Genomic DNA, 13,939 nt, shown 5'->3' with positions numbered 1-13,939 from the left:
GTACAGTCTATATGTATCCATTTTACTTTTTTATTAAACCAAATTTTAATATAATTTCAACTAGTTTTTCTTTCACACTTAGCAAGTTTAACAATATCATAATATAATATATTTTTAAGCAGTTACATAGAAATGTAGTCATGGCTAAATGGCGTTTTTAGGTTCGGCATAGCGGAGTGACTATACTAATGATTACATATATTCTCAAAACAGCATCATCCTGAGTATCGCATTTCTTTGATAAAACAAATAACGCATAATACAAATATTAAGGAGACACATTTTCATTCAAACTTACATAAAAATAAGCAAATTCATTACCTTCTGCTACAGTATGCAACAAAAATAGTTAGCGATGGTGGGTGAACAGGTGTTTCCCATAGCTGTAGCCCTATCATGTATTTAGGGTTGGGAGGGTTACTTTTAAAAAGTATTCCATTACAGATTACAGAATACATGCTGAAAAATGTAATTTGTAACGTATTCTGTTGGATTACTCAAGGTCAGTAACGTATTCTAAATACTTTGGATTACTTCTTCAGCACTGGAAGATTTTTTCACTTGTTTTGACTTTAAAAACTCTGCCAGTACAGTAAGACAAAATACACATGTTAAAAATACATAATCTGAAAAACCTAAATATCTTATGCAGTGTTCTGTCTAAAACAAGATAAATCAAATTGATCTTGTTTGAATGATTTTTAGATATTTTTACTGGAAAACAATACAAAAATTATTATCAAGAATAAGATTTTTGCCCTAATATCAAAGGTCTTACTAGAGAAAAAAAAAAAATATATATATATATATATATATATGAACATACATGGATTTTCTTGGTAAAAAAATATGATCATGTCTGGTAACAGATGTATGTAAAATGTCTAGAAGTAGCATTTTAGCTTAGCATAAAGCAAAATGTTCACATGACAATTTACACAAGGTTTATTTCTATTTCAGCTGCTCCAAACTTACTTCAAACTTACTTCTCTGTCTGCTCGTATGAATGTAACACATCATAAGAAAGTGTTTCACCGCTGTTCAATCGCTCTTTGGATCGCATCATCTATATGTATAAATGTTTTCCATCTGAAAGGACTAAATATTAAATGGAACAAATGACAATAAAATGCAAAGTAATCTCTTCAGTAATCAAAATATGATTGATCCAATCACAGATTCATTTATTTTTTTTAATACTTGAAATGTTATGACATGGTAAATGTTACTGAAATTAACAGGATATGGCGCACCTGTATCAGAAGTGGTTCATTTGAATAAGCATCATCTTAATTTGTTACTTAAAAAACATCTTGCTATCTTAAAAATATTAGCATAAGTTGACAGTTTTTTCCCTTTAACTTTTGCCCCATCTACACAATATCACTATAACATCCTGGGGTGCCTTTAACCCCTTGTCGCCTTTTAGAAAAAAAAAAAAAATGAATTTGAATCATAACAACCTTCCGTTATTATCATTTTTGTTTTGTTTTATAACACAAACTATGTTGCTCCCTCAATATTCAATAAAAAAAAATTCAATCTTTATACACGACTTGAAAAATAGCACATTTTCCTGAAGATGCAGTATGCTTTTAGCCCTATTGTACCCTACACTAGAAGATACTATTAAAGATAAACCCTATGTTTTAAATACAAACTCATGTCAGCTTTTTCCTCAGAAGTCACTACTGATTTTCTTTCCTTGTTTTATATTTAGACAAAAGCTTCTTCACTTACATAAACTGGTGGGGGTTCTTCCTGCATTACAGCATCTCAGAATTATGACTTAATGACAAGAACAAATCCTAGAATCCAGATGTAAAAGTCGCAACTCAGAACTTTCTTTTTACCTCATGATTCATGCAGAGGAAAGAGAAGAAGATGAGAATGATGGACAACAAGTGCACAGAATGATTTGAGAAAGAAACAACAGGCAGAGAAAAGAAGAGATGAAACTTAAAGGATGCATGGGAGGAACAGTAAATGCAGAATGAAATCCTGAAAAGAGTGGAAAATAGAGAAGTCTGAATGAAAGATAACTTCATAGCACAATTCTAAAATATCTGCTAATTTTGTTGTTTTTGTGCCTGTTTCCTAACACTTTAATGCTTAACTCTGTTCCCTTTGATAGCTTTTTTTTATTTATTTTTTTATTTTATTTTTTTAGTTTAGGCACTTTAAAACGATTTTAGGATTTAGAAAGGTGCTGTATAAAACTTTATTATTATGTTATTAAGAAAAGGTGTCTGGCACCTGAGAGGAATTCCCTGTCTCACACTGTTAAACAGCAGTTTCACTGGTGACTGTGTGTTCCTAACAACATCATGCCCAATAAAGATTTTCACAGAAGCTGGCATGCAGTAAATGCAGCCATAAAGCCATGGCATATGTTCCACAAGTAGATGACTGTTTGTTTCCACAAGTTACATATAGCTCAGAATAAGTTCAGACCTATGAGACACTGAAGGTGCATAAGAAAGACTGTATTTCAATTGACACAGTTAGTTGAAAGAGAGCTGGAATAGTTGGAAGACAGGCAGACCGATAAATCTCAAGAATTTTCTAGATACGATGTAATCACACAGCACATAACACTCCCCTGTCTGCTTAAGAAATAGTAGAAGGAGGTGGGCACCTCCTCCCTGCCATTACACCACTCGTTAGGCTATTTTTAGCTTTACGTTTTATATGGATAAACCATGCAACCAGTAAACAAAACACACTGGCACACTCATCAGACTGTAACGATATCACCGTATGAGTCATTTTGTGATGACACAGCAAATTTGATAGATATAAAGTTGACAATGTCATAACACATATCTGAGGAGAAGAAACACCTTTCATTAGAGTAGTGCATACACAAACATGCACAGTTTATACAAAAGTAATTAAAGTTATTGTCCAAAGGTATATTATGTTACTCCACCAAGAAATCGGACCTCTATCCACTCCAACCAATCTTTTCCACTCAGCATTTTGCACTTAGACACTATAAGAGTGAAATAATCCATGCATGAAAGTATTGCTTTTACCAGCCCTTTTTTTTAATCATTGTTTCCTTGTCTGCCACTGAGATGAGCTGGCGAGTGGCAACAGTAAATGTCTCAGTAAATTTGGGGCCCTATTTTAAGAGCACTAGTACTAAGCTATGCCATAAGTCATACGCGCAATGTCAATGGCCATGTTCAGGAAGTTTTGGTATTTTCATGCAAGCATGCGATAAGTCTAGGCGCATGTGGGTTTGGTGAAATTGCATGCAAAGGTCAAGTGCAATTTAATTCTGAGGTTCTTCTCCGGCACTGTCTGCATCCTATTTTATAGTCCATTCCCTGTCAAGCACCAGCGATATAAACAAAGAAAGCACATTCATAAGACGCTGGTAGTCTAAATAGACTGTATGCAATGAATTAGAAGAATAGAAATATGGATTTATGTTCTTTTGTGCATTAACTGTTAATCCCTTAATTAATTAATCCCTGTTGAATGTCAGGCATATTTCTATTCTTTTATATGCATGGAAAATGTGGTTCTCATCAGGATTTGGATTTACACTCTGTTAAATTATAGAGAATGTAAGTATTATTAATCATTTTCATCTACTGAGACACAAATCATGGGTAGTATTAACAGTGATTGTTTTGGCATGCACTTCACTTCTGCCGGTCAATTTTGAAAATTACATTCATTTATTGAAACATGAAAAAATGTAACCAAAAATGTTTCTAAATTTAAATTACACTTCAAACTAAACAAAAATATAATCAAAATAACAAAGTGGTCAAAAAATCCTAACAAATCCAAAAATCTGCCCAACGTCTTCCACCGGCCCCTTTTGCAGTGACTTAAAAATAACTCTACAACAACAGGTGGAAAAATACCAATACAAATTAGATCATAAATACAAATGTAAATATAAACATAATAATAATAACTGAAAAATAAACCATGACCTAAAAACAGTTTAACACAAATCTCATAAACAACAGTTATCAGAGGAGTCAAATAAAACACTCCTTGGGGGGGGGGGGGGTGTCCCCATCAATATTAAAGCACAGGTCCATTCTTTTTACTTGAGTAGTGGAGCCAATTAATAATATTTCAGTTTTGATGTTACTGAGTTTAAGAAAATTGTCAGCAAGTGGAAGCATGTAAATAATAAACAGTAATGGTCCAAGAACTGAACCCTGGGGAACACCTTGTGTTAGAGGAGCAGTGGTAGATTTGTAATTTTGTAGTGATGAATATTTTCTGTCAGTAAGGTAAGAAGTAAGCCAGGATAGAGCTGTGGTCCACACTGTGGACCGGCCTGAACACGCATTCCTTAAACATACTTGTTGTAAAACAGTGCTTCTTTATTTTCCCTCTTTAAAAAAGTGAGGAAGCAGGGAATTTAGGGGAGGGGGTGTGGCAGCGTAATTGCCGCTGCTCTGCTGCCTATCATATGCACGACTTCTTAACGTGTGAGAGCGGCATGGAATGTGGGAAAGGAAAAAGAGGAAGACAAGGGACTTACCACGCCGTGGTGGTCTGACCTTGGCCCTGCCAGAGGCCAAACATGGTCAGTGTCTGTCCTCTGTTTAAGATCCATCTACAGAATTTAAAACACGGTTTATTTGCTCCATACGTCTAAATGGTGGAAGATGTTGTAGATACATTTAGCTGTAAAAAAGAGAAAAACAATATTTTCTCTGTGCTCACAGGGAGCTGATTGGCTGTTTGAAGGACTGTAACAAGCTGTCTGCAGATTTCTATTAGAGCCCTAAGCCCTTGATTACGGCAATTGGCATGTCAAATTCGGCAGTCACCTTGTCTCGCTGGTCATTTGTTTGGAGGGCAACTGATGGAAGGTGAAGCAGAAAACGAGGGATTTCTGCATTTCATATGAGCTCAACCCGTAGCCCTGACAGCGCTGTGCCCTGAGGGGTGAGGAATCAGAAAAACAAAGGATTATTGAATAGAGAACACTGTAGGGAAACCAAAGGTAGATTGTGTTTAGTTTGAATTCTTTGGTGAGCTTCACTAACAATTTATACTGAAATGTATGCATAACTGCCCTCCCTCAGTAGCAATGGCATGTTTTTGAGCTACTGTTTTTTTCTGTTTACTGACATAAAAAGGAAATCTTAGAGAAAGGGTGTTTAGTTTTAAACTTTGAATTCTTCATTTCGCAAACAACTTTCAATTTTAAGTTTCAAAGTACTCAACTGGCATGGCTGTTTTACATATACAATATTCCAAAAGGAAAAAAAAAAAATATGACAGGCTCATTTTTATTAGTTGACTAACCACCCAGAAAATGAGCAGAGTAGGCTTTACAGGGGGGGGGGGCCTTAACTACTATGTACTTATCCATTTGATACAATGTACATATTATGTTACATACATGTTGTTGCATTGTACTTACATTTAAAGTACTTGCATTTAATTACATTTGAGTTACACTGTTAACTTTACTCCTAACCCAATCCTTAACCCAAAACCTAACTCTAACCCCTAATCCTAACCCTAAACCTACCCTTACTCCTAAACCTACACGTACCTCAACCTTAGTAACAGCAAATGCGGGAATTTTGCAAAACAACATGTAGTTACACAGTAAATACATAGTCTTGTATGTATTTAATGTTAGTACATAGTAGTTAAGGCCACCTAATATAAAGTGTGACCCCATATGTGAAAAAAAAATTGATGGATAATTCCAAATGATGTCTGTTTACCATTTACATGCGTCAATTTTCATTTGAACCATCTTTACTCTTTGTGGTGTTGTGCAAATACAGTCCAAGTAGTTTTTTGATTGGTTTCAGGGCCTGTCGCATTAATTTTGGCTTGTATGTGAAAATGAACACTTCAAATATAAAACACTTTGTATTGTGGCCCCCTCATACATGTTATGACCATGGACACGGATGGCTTTCACGGTTGCTCTCTATGTGATTATATCACCGTCTCTCGCTAAACGCATTAACATGAACGTCCTCCCGCGATCGTCAATGGGGCAAATAGGGTGGCAGATGCCGCGACTCCCCAGGTAGCTGGGGGGCCCTCTGCAGCCACGGGCCCAGGGGCTTAAGCCCAGGTAGACTCGTCCGTTAATGCGGTCCTGTCCACATCCATTTCTTGCATTGATGAAGCTGCTGGCTCGCCGTCCGTTCTATTGTTGTGAAAATGATGCATGATAATGACTTTCTCGTAATTTTGTGATTTTTTTTCCTCAAAATATTTCTGCTTTATTCACCTAATTTAATACTTTATTTTCATAATGCTACGGCTTTATTCTGTAAATTTGACTTTATTCTCAAAATATTTTTTAACGTGGCTCTAAAACGCTGTTGTTAACAACAGAATAAGCATGAAAATTCAAAATATTTTAAAGTACATTTTTATAAAATAACTTTTTTAAGACATAAGTGAACGAAAAAAATATTATATACAGACAACTAGTACAGAATACAAAGCAGTGATTGGTTGGATCCTAGTTTCTGAGAGTTTATTTAAATATACACTCACTGAGCACTTTATTGGGAACAACTGTACACCTATTATTCATGCGATTATCTAATAAGGCAATCATGTGGCAGCAATGCAATGCTTACATCGAGTGTGCAGAAGTTCTGCGGAGGGAAACACCTTGTTGATGAAGGGGGTCAACGGAGAATGGCCAGACTAGTTTGAGCTGACAGAAAGGCTACGGTAACTCAGACACCCACTCTGTACAATTGTAGTGAGCAGAATAGCATCTCAGAATGCACAACACATCGAACCTTGAGGCGGATGGGCTACAGTAGCAGAAGCCATGTCTGGCACTTTATTAGGACCATAGTGTTCCTAATTAAGTGCTAAGTAAGTGTATATTTTGATGCAGTGGATTCATAACTGCCTCTCTCAGTAGCACTTGCATGTTCTTGCACTTATTTTTTCTCCCGTTTACAGCCAACATTCCTTAATTTGTAGAAAAAACTAACCATTCCCATAAACTTGCCAATTAAAAGAAACACTCCAAAACAGACACTAACAATTACAAACAGGTGTTTCATGGCTGTAATACTTGCAGATGTTTATACAGCCCTTGTAAACATCTTTGACCCTATGAGTTTAAATGGCAAAGCTCATTTTGAATGGGGAGCACCCTCTGTGGTTCTTTTTGAATTAGCTGCAGTCTACAAGTGTGTGTGTGGTACAGGAATATTACATTCTGCCACACCCAATGTAAGCGATCTACAATAGTTGTTTACACACATCGAGGTATTTGTACAATTTTGTTAAAAGCCGCTCCAACAATGTGCAGCAGCTCCTCTGGAAGTCACAGGCTGGCCGCCAGCATTTAAAAGATAATTTGAGGAGTTTAACTTTACTGTTAAATTAACGCAATAAAGCAACAGGTCCAGAAGTGGTGGAGGAATTCATGAGTCAAAGAGAGAGAGAGAGAGAGAGAGAGAGAGAGAGATCCCACAATGCATTTTTAACATTGTTGAAAAGTAATTTTGGTTGCATTTGGTTTGATGTGTTCATATATGAAGATCTACTGAATAAAATACATGAGCTTCAGGTTTTGAACAGCACTGTAATCAAGACCAAGACAAAGCCTAGACCCCTCGAGGCCAAGATCCAGACCAAGACCAGTCATTTCAAGAACTAAGATGTACATTTTAATGAAGTGAAATAGGGAATTTATTGTGAATTATTATTTATAATTATTATTATGTTGGCTTGTTATTCTACAAACTTGGTTTAGGGTTTTCCAAAATTTCTAATACTTACTCCTCCTAGGGCTTTTAGGCTACATCCACCAAACATGGCACATACCTACAGACTGTTCTGGAATAATGTGCTATACCTTTTCTAACTGATTGGACATATGGTTTATGTACAGCGGACGATAAGAGATTGGAAAAATCACAAAGGGTGTTTCTCAATACTAAGAACGCAGAGAACACACATTTGCGTTCTTATAAAGACCAGTCTTGCCAAGCTTCCTTGGAAGAATTCGGAAGGACAGTAGGACGTAGAACGCATCTACTGCCATCAGACTTTCGCAAGCTTACAGTGTTACTCTTGCAGTTACTCTTGAGGGAAAACACAACAATAAATGTCCTTTGTCTGCCACCGTAGTACCAGGTTCTTGCCCACAAGTCACCATCCCATCTTCGATATTCGGCCTGATCGAGAACACATCCAGGTAATTTTATGTATACTCAGTACTTGCGTTCTTGAGTATTGGAATTTAACTTTGGCAGTAGATGATGATGTCTAACAAATCCACGAGAACATAAGAACTCAAAGGAATGCACATTTAGAAACAGCCATAGACCACTGATATATATATAGAACTGGATCGCTGACACAACGGTAAACTGCCAGCAGGAGGTGAAGCCACCGAAAGTGTTCAACCGGCCATCTTGGTGTGCCCCAACTGCCATAGAGACTCAATGACTGACAGCTGATAACGCTGGCGTTTCACCATCTCCGACCTCAGGATATGGCATTCGCATTTCGCCCTCTAGTGACAATTATGATAGATGTTTAATTTGCTCATTATGGATTATATTTGTATTATATCAGTGCAGCACAACGATCATCAAGGGATGTTGCAAAACTCTCCACAGGTGATGTAAGTAGAAAAAGCTGTAATATCTGCTTGTTTTATGGTGACAATACGCACTTTCCCTCGGAGGGTTCTTAAAACAGTCAGACCAGCATTTCTAAATCGCATGAAAAAAGTAACTCTGAATGAACATTTCAATGTTGTAAATAAATATCTCTGAAAATGTCTGCTTGTATCTTACCTCAGTTTCATTGAACTTGTTTACATTCAGCTGATCTGTTTGTCACTGAAGTTTGTTAAAGGTACCGTATACATCGTTTGATTTAGATATACGTAACTCGCTCGGGCTTTCAAGAAACAATTATCGACTTCAATTAATAATTACATGTATAGGATGTTTGCATTGTAGGGATGTACAGGCAGATTTTAGAAATAAAAATCTGTGTTTAAATTGCCTATTTATTCACAGAAATTAGATGATTTTCTATTAAGTCAAGAGGCACATTGGAATGTTTGGGCATAGCAATATGGCGGCACAGTGGCTTCACTGTTATGACGTCATCAGCAATCCAGTTCTATCCACATTTTTCCAACCTCCCGTGATGCTTAGCACAAAATGTGGGCATTATTTCCATTGTCAAGTAAACACAGTTGTTGTTGCGGTGTTCGTCCATTCATTCTTTCATTGCGGTGTTGGGATTTTGAGGAGAGCATGAATGATTTCATGAGGATATCCATCAGTCATTAATAAAGACAGGGGGCCTGGGTAGTTCAGTGGTAAAGACAATGGCTACCACCCCTGGAGTTCGCTAGTTCGCTAGTTCAAATCACAGGGTGTGCTGAGTGACTCCAGCCGGGTCTCCTAAGCAACCAAATTGGCCCGGTTGCTAGGGAGGCTAGAGTCACACGGGGTAACCTCCTTGTGATTGATCATAATGTGGTACACTCTCAGTGGGGCGCATGGTGAGTTGTGCATGGATGCCGCAGTGGATGGCGTGAAGCCTCCACACGTGCTATATCTCCGCTGTAACGTGCCCTGCCACCGAGTCACTACGCCACCTTGAGGACTTAGAGTACATTGGGAGTTGGGCATTCCAAATTGGGAGAAAAAATCCCCCCCCCCCCCCAAAAAAAAAGTAATAAAGACAAAGAAAGTGTGAACAAAACTGGTGCGCTGTTTCTCCCAGATGCAGTTGAGATTTTATCTAAGCACAAATGCAACATTTCGAGCATCTTGTCATCTTGTCACCCTACATGCTGAAATCAGACAGACACACTGAGGAAGAGCCGTGAAGTTCGCGTCCTTGGGCATGTAAATGCTTTTTCAAGTTTTCCAGTCGGACAGCTATTTCCTTTTAAATCTGCACCTAAGTTTAAACATTTGTTCGGAGGGTGATTGACTGGTGAGAGGTGGTGCTTTGCTGCTGTCTGGGATGCGTCAGGATCAGAATCAGAATCAGAAAAATGTTTAAACTTAGGTGTGTGTGTGTATATATATATATATATATATATATACATACATATACGTACACACACACATACATACATACACACATACACATATGTAGTGCAAATCTAAATACAAATCGGTTATATACAGTGCAAGGGAATGTAATGGCAGAAGAGGCTGGATGTGATGGATAATATAAAAAGACTAAGCTGTGTATTGCACATAAATTATTGCTCAATGGGGCAGTTTTAACTGTTCATGAGATGGATAGCCTGAGGGAAAAAACTGTTCCTGTGCTTGACAGTTCTGGTGCTCAGAGCCAGAAGGCAACAGCTCAAAAAGGTAGTGGGCAGGGTGAGTGGGGTCCAGAGTGATTTTTCCAGCCTTTTTCCTCACACTGGAATTGTATAGTTCTTGAAGGGAGGGCAGGGGGCAACCAGTAATCCTCTCAGCAGTCCGAACTGTCCTTTGTAGTCTTCTGATATCCGATTTTTTAGCTGAACCAAACCAGACAGATATTGAAGTGCAGAGGACAGACTCAATGACTGCTGAGTAGAACTATATCAGCAGTGCCTGAGGCAGGTTGAACTTCCTCAACTGGTGAAGGAAGTACAACCTCTGCTGGGTCTTTTTCACAATGGAGTCAATGTGGGTCTCCCACTTCAGGTCATGTGAGATGGTAGTGCCCAGGAACCTGAATGACTCCACTGCTGCCACAGTGCTGTTTAGAATGGTGAGGGGGACAGTGTTGGGGTGTTCCTCCTAAGGTCCACAATCATCTCCATCGTTTTGAGCGTGTTCAGCTCAAGGTTGTTTTGACTGCACCAGACAGCCAGCTGTTTAACCTCCCTTCTGTATGCAGACTCATCGTCATCTCGGATGAGGCTGATGACAGTGGTGTTGTCTGCAAACTTCAGGAGCTTGACAGAGGAGTCCTTGGTAATGCAGTCAATGGTGTAGAGAGAAGAGAGCACACATCCCTGGGGGGCACCAGTGCTGTTTGTACAGATGCTGGAAGTGAATTTCCCCTGTCTCACAAGCTGCTGCCTGTCTGTCAGAAAGGTGGTAATCCACTGACAGATAGACATGGGAACAGAGAGTTGGTGTAATTTAGTCCGGAGAATAGCTGGGATTATGGTGTTGAAAGCTGAACTGAAGTCAACAAAAAGGATCCTTGCATATGTCCCTGATCTGTCCAGATGTTGCAGGATATGATGCAATCCAATGTTGACTGCATCATCCACAGACATGTTTGCTCAATAAGCAAATTGAAGGGGATCTAGAAAGGGTCCAGTGATGTCCTTCAGGTGGGCCAACACCAGTCTCTCAAATTACTTCATGACCACAGACATCAGGGCGACACTTCTGTAGTCATTAAGTCCTGTGATTTTTGGTTTCTTTGGGATGGGGATGATAATGGAGCATTTGAAGCAGCATGGGACTTCACACTGCTCCAGTGATCTATTGAAGATCTGTGTGAAGATGGGGGCCAGCTGGTTAGCACAGGATCTAAGACATGCAGGTGAAACGCCATCTGGGCCCTGTGCTTTCCTTATCCTTTGTTTTTGAAAGACACAGCACACATCATCTTCACAGATCTTAAGTGCAGGTTGAGTAGCAGGAGGGGGGCTGCAGGAGGTGTTGGTGTTTGTGTGAAGTGCAGATCAGAGCGGGTATGGGGTGTGAGATTGGGCCTTTCAAATCTACAGTAGAACACATTCAGGTCATCAGCCAGTTGTTGATCCACCACAGGGCTGGGGGTAGGAGTTCTGTAATTCGTAAGTTGTTTCATGTCCGCCACTCCACACTGATGCAGGGTCGTTAGCTGAAAACTTGTTTTTCAGCTTCTGAGTATCTTTTTTTAGCCATTCTGATTTCCTTATTCAGTGTGTTACTGGCCTGATTGTACAAGATGTTATCCCCACCCCTGTAAGCATCCTCTTTGGCCTGACGAAGCTGCCTGAGTTCTGCTGTAAACCACGGTTTGTCATTGTTAAATAAGTCCTAGTAGGGATGCACATATCCTCACAGAAACTGATATATGATGTAACAGTATCTGTGAGCTCATCCAGATTGGTGTCTGCAGCCTCTAAAACACTCCAATCAGTGCAGTCAAAGCAGACTTGTAGTTCCAGCTCTGCTTCATTGGTCCATCCCTTTACAGTCCTTACTACAGGCTTAGCAGATTTTAGTTTCTGTCTGTAGTGTGGAAGAAGATGAACCAGACAGTGATCAGAGAGTCCCAAAGCTGCTCTAGGGACAGAGCGATATGCATCCTTTATTTATGTGTAGCAGTGATCCAGTATATTACTGTCTCTGGTGGGGCATTTAATGTGCTGTTTTTATTTGGGCATTCACGTGTGAGGTTTGCTTTGTTAAAATCCCTAAGAATAATAATAACTGAGTCCGGGTATTGTTGTTCCATGTCTGTGATTTGATCAGCCAGCTGTTGCAGCGCGGCATTCAAACACGTGTTTGCCACGATGTAAACACTCACCAGAATAAACGAGGAAAACTCCCGCAGCGAGTAGAAAGGCTTACAGTTGATAAAGACCGCTTCCAAATTAGGACAGCGCATCTTCTTTAACGTTGTTACATCTGTACACCAACTTTCATTGATGTAAAAGCATGTTCCACCACTTCTCGTTTTCCCCGTTAACTCCGCGATGCGATCTGCTCTGAACAGCTGAAAGCCCAGCAGATGTAATGTGCTGTCCGGAATGGCTTCACTCAGCCAGGTTTCTGTGAAGCACAAGGCAGCAGAGGTTGAAAAGTCCTTGTTTGTGCGGGTGAGGAGATGTAGTTCGTCCGTTTTGTTAGGAAGAGAGTGGAGATTCGCTAGATGAATACTCGGCAGCGCTGTTCGAAAGCCGCGCGACGGAGCCTGTCCAGCATGCCTGCTCGTCTCCTTCGTCTGCGTCTCTTGAACAGCAGAGCTGTGCCTCCGACTAAAATGTCCAGCAAAACGTCTGAATATTCAAAAACTGGGAAAGATTGACTGGTATATGCTGTCGAATGTTCAGCAGTTTGTCTCTGGTAAAACTGACTGGAAAAAGATTACTAAACACTGGACAAACAAACAAAAACAACAAAACAATAGGAGCGCTCAGGATGGCGTTTAAACCTCATATGCAATGTGGTTTTTGACTACATCTGTATGTGTTTTTGTGATCCAATCACAAAACATTTATCACCCCGTTTATAACTATATTTAGCGCTGACCATTTGCTGTAAACAGGGTCTAAAGTGTCTGCAGCCAGAGCAAGGGAATGCTATAGAACGGCTTTCAGCGGAAGTCCCACCCACATTATTTCCCCAGTAAGACCTCCTAAAAAAGGTGGATATATATCATAGACTTACACTTACAGAATGTTCAAACAGGTCAACAGAATGTTCGTTAATTCAAACTCAAACTGTCAAAAAAATTACATGTAAACAAACCAACAGAAGACCTTTGTTTATCTGACTATGTACAGTCTGTCTATCTAGCTAGCTAGCTTGATGTTTGTCTTAATGTACTGTAGTTATGAATTTACTGCTGCATTTATTACAAACATTGAGCCAATTTAATACATAAGACGTCGTTCAGAGAGATGGAATTCTTGCAAATTCTCTGTAATATTGAGCATAGTGTGCCAAACTGTATTTGAGACAATATAGTTTGGCGTAATATCGACCTTCAGTATGCTGGTAAATACCTTTAATATTTCGGAAACTGACAGCAATCCACTGAGACGTTGGGACCCAGATCAAGATGAAGACTTTAAGTTTTGAAACCCAGACTCCTTTATGTAGTCCTAAGAGGGCTGAGACTACTAAATCTGGACTCCGACTTCGGTTTCTGAAAGGTTGAAAAGTCTTCAAATGCACATGAAAACAAATGCTATATGATCATGGAGCAATGGCGTAGATTTGGCTTGAACATTGGGGGTGGGGGT

This window comes from Myxocyprinus asiaticus, chromosome 14 (assembly GCF_019703515.2).
Source record: "Myxocyprinus asiaticus isolate MX2 ecotype Aquarium Trade chromosome 14, UBuf_Myxa_2, whole genome shotgun sequence".
Classification (NCBI taxonomy): Eukaryota; Metazoa; Chordata; class Actinopteri; order Cypriniformes; family Catostomidae; genus Myxocyprinus; species Myxocyprinus asiaticus.
This window is presented reverse-complemented; position numbering follows the sequence as displayed.